Source organism: Pongo pygmaeus, chromosome 12, assembly GCF_028885625.2.
Source record: "Pongo pygmaeus isolate AG05252 chromosome 12, NHGRI_mPonPyg2-v2.0_pri, whole genome shotgun sequence".
Taxonomy (NCBI): Eukaryota; Metazoa; Chordata; class Mammalia; order Primates; family Hominidae; genus Pongo; species Pongo pygmaeus.
Window position 1 is genome coordinate 60,418,555 of NC_072385.2, and position 3,156 is coordinate 60,421,710.

Genomic DNA, 3,156 nt, shown 5'->3' on the forward strand with positions numbered 1-3,156 from the left:
CCCATCCCCACCTAAGAATACTGTGATCCTCCAGTCTGCAATCTGGATCAGCAGCCTAGGCTTTGGCACTGCCAGCGAGGCCCCTCTGGAGTCTTCATGCTGAAGAGGAGTTCTCCTGGAGTCTTTCTGGCTGCCCTCCTGGCTCTCCTCCCATTTTCCTCTGGGTAACTGCCTTGACCAGGATATACCCACACCCTTGCCCAAAACACAGCTGCAGAGACTGCCTTGTCTGAATCATATTTTTAAAAAAGAAGCATTTTACTAATCCTTAAATGGTTTTGCATTGCCCTAAGGAGGAAATCCCAAATCCTTAAAGTGGCCCACGAGGCCCTGAAGGGTTGTGCCTGCCTTTCCTCCTGCTCAGGCCACACCAGCCTCCTTCCTTTCCTTCCTTCCTTCCTTCCTTCCTTCCTTCCTTCCTTCCTTCCTTCCTCCCTCCCTCCCTTCCTTCTTCCCTTCCTTCTTTCCATCCCTCCATCTCTCCTTCCCTCCCTCCCCCTCTCCCTTCCTTTTTTTTTTTTTTAATTGAGAAGGAGTTTTGCTCTTGTTGCCCAGGCTGGAGTGCAATGGTGCTATCTCAGCTTACTGCAACCTCCACCTCCTGGGTTCAAGCCATTCTCCTGCCTCAGCCTCCTGAGTAGCTGGGATTACAGGGATGTGCCACCACACATGGCTAATTTTGTATTTTTAGTAGAGATGGGGTTTCTCCATGTTGGTCAGGCTGGTCTTGAACTCTTGACCTCAGGTGATCTGCCCACCTTGGCCTCCCAAAGTGCTGGGATTACATGCATGAGCCACCGTGCCGGCCCCTCCTTTTCTTCTTGTTCTTCTTGTTGTTGTTCTTCTCCTCCTTCTTCTCCTTCTTCTTCTTCCTCTTTCTTTCTCTCTCTGTCTCTCTTTTTCTTTCTTTCTCTCTTTCTTTCTTTTTTGAGACAGGGTCTTGGTCTGCCACCCAGACTGGGGTGCAATGTCATGATCATAGCTCACTGCAGCCTCAAACTCCTGGGTTCAAGCAATCCTCCTGCCTCTGCCTCCTGAGTAACTGGAACTATGGGTGTGTGCCCCCACTAGCAGCTTTTTTTTTTTTTTTTTCTGTAGCGATAACGTCTCACTTATTGCCTTGGCTAGTCTGGAACTCCTGGGCTTCAGAGATCCACCTGCCTTGGCCTCCTAAAGTGTTGGGATTACAGGGATGAGCCATGATGCCCAGCATTGCTATTTTAAGTCATGCAGAAATCCACATACTTATATTAATACAATGTTCTTTGAACACTTGTGTGAGGATTTCCATAGGGTAAACTCTTAGAAATGGAGTTGCCAGATTACAGGAACCAACCATTTAAAATTGTTGATAGAAATTACTGAATTTATTTCCAAAAAGGTTGTGCCAGTTTGTGTTCACATCAAGGGTATCCTTCCCCATCACTGCTGTATTAATTGCAATTTTAAACCAGTAGTGAGGTTAAGCATTTTTTCATGTGTTTATTTCACCTGTGAACTATTTATTCAAATTCTTTGAGCAGTTGAGATAGAATCCCAAATATAAAAAATAAACTCCTATAGTTTATTCTATTACTTCAGTGGGGTTTCATGTTTAGATCTTTATTCTATCTGACATCTTTTTTATGAGCTGGGACTTACCTTTATGTTTAATATTTATTACTATTATTTTTTACAAATAAAAACAATATTGTCTTTTTCCTACATATTTGAAATACCATCTTTATAACAGATCAAATCTTATGCACATGTAAGACTATTTCCAGACTTTCTATTCTGTTTCTGCTGACTCTATTTGTAGATTTCTGGCTCCACCTCACATTGTTTTAATTATTACCGCTCAATAATACATGCCTGGTACCTATTAAGCACTCAACAAATATGTGTTACCCTCTGAATCTACTCTTTTGAATATGCTTTGAAATCCATTTGTCAAGTTATTAAAAAACCCATTGAGATTTTAAATTCTTTTACTTTTGAATTCTTTATACAATTTTTTTTTTTTTTGAGACCGAGTCTTGCTCTGTCACCCAGGCTGGAGTGCAGTGGTGCAATCTCAGCTCACTGCAAGCCCCGCCTCCCAGATTCACGCCATTCTCCTGCCTCAGCCTCCTGAGTAGCTGGGACTACAGGTGCCCGCCACCACACCCGGCTAATTTTTTGTATTTATAGTAGAGGTGGGGTTTCACTGTGTTAGCCAGGATGGTCTTGATCTCCTGACCTCGTGATCTGCCCACCTTGGCCTCCCAAAGTGCTGGGATTACAGGTGTGAACCACTGCGCTTGGCCACAAATTTTTTTTTAAATTGACCCACAAACCACACACAGATGGGGTCTTGCTGTGTCGTCTAGGCTGGTTTCAAACTCCTCGTCTCAAGTAATCCTCCTGCCTCCACCTCCCAAGTAGGTGGGATTATAGGCACGTGCCACCACACCAGGCTGCAATTGTATTTTAAGCGTATCTTTTGTTGATAGCATATGTTTGCATTTAGTGTTTTTAAATCTCATTTGAAAGTACTTAATTGGTGAGTGTCTATCAATCAATTATTGCTTTACAGATAGATTTAGTCTGGTCATCTTTTGTTATTTCAGATTGCTTTTTAAATACTCCCTTATTGTTTTTCTTGTTTTCTGTCATTTGCCTTCTGGCCCGTGGTTTCTTTGTTGCTTTTCCCCACTCCTAACAATTTGAAAAATGTAATTGTGTGCAATACACAATTTACCCATGTATCAAACCTGCACTTGTACCCACTGAACATAAAATAAAGTTGGAAAGAAAAAAATGTATAGTTTTTCAAAACTATTATTTTACTTTTTTTTGATTTTGTTTATTTTTCTTCCCCCCCCCCCCCCCCCCAGCCACCCACCACCCCCTAGAGACAAGATCTCTGTCAGTCACCCGGGCTGGAGTGGAGTGACTCAATCACAGCTCACTGTTGCCTGGAACTCCTGGGCTCAAGTAACCTGAGTTTCCTGAGTAGCTGGCCCATTTTTTTAACTTTTAAATAAATATGCTTATGCCTGTGCAATTCCAAAAGTCACTACTTTTAGAGACCAAGAGAGCAATCAGAGAGAAAATAAGTAGGGATATTGAAGATCTAAACAATACAATTAATAAATTTGCTCTATTAGATATAATTGAACTCCACATCCAACA